Source organism: Morone saxatilis, unplaced genomic scaffold, assembly GCF_004916995.1.
Source record: "Morone saxatilis isolate NCDOM2014 unplaced genomic scaffold, NCSU_SB_2.0 Contig24, whole genome shotgun sequence".
NCBI classification, from domain to species: Eukaryota; Metazoa; Chordata; class Actinopteri; family Moronidae; genus Morone; species Morone saxatilis.
The window spans coordinates 7,832,753-7,833,414 of NW_023339807.1; the positions used below are offsets into that span (position 1 = coordinate 7,832,753).

At 40.8% G+C, this 662-nt stretch overlaps 1 pseudogene; it reads right to left on the reverse strand.

Annotated features, from left to right (window-relative positions):
• LOC118335710 overlaps positions 1–662 on the reverse strand; it is a 4,523-nt pseudogene that overhangs the window by 1,774 nt on the left and 2,087 nt on the right.

Sequence of the window (662 nt, forward strand, 5' to 3'; positions counted from 1 at the left end):
TGTGATCTGGAAGTGTAAAAAAGCAAAGTTCGAGTCTCTTCAAGTTCTGTCTGTATCTCACTGACACATTCAGTGGCTGTACTGTGTGTTCATTTAAAACCTCAAAAATAAAAGTGGCTGCAGTTCCCTTCATTTTTTTATGTTTGCCATACATTTGGCCATTTTAATTTCTTTAAGTGTCCTATCTGATAACTACTTCTTCTACAATTCTTTATGACCTGCCTCATTTGGCTCTCCATACCTGAGAGTGTCCAGTCTCCAGCGTGGATTCTCCAGTCCAGCAGTCAGTGTCTTCACTCCTGTGTCTCCTGGATGATGAGCGGAGCGCGAGCGGCGGCGCGAGAGAGAGTAGGAGTGTTGGAGGTCAGAGCTGAGGCCAGAGAAACACAGCCTTCTTCTGTGATCAGACAACCTGACAGACTGAAAAAAACACAAAACAACACATGTCACATAATTTAAGGACACTGTGAGGCAACCTCGGCCAACTTTACTGTTTTAGTAGCAGTAGTAGTAGAGAAAACAACATAAATCATGTTCATGGAAAATAAATAAACACAAATATTTTGAAATCACATAAGCAGAGATAATCTCAATGTAAATCAGAATTTAACTGAAGTTGAACAGGTTGATGAATCCTGACCTGAGAGTTTCCAGTGTACAAA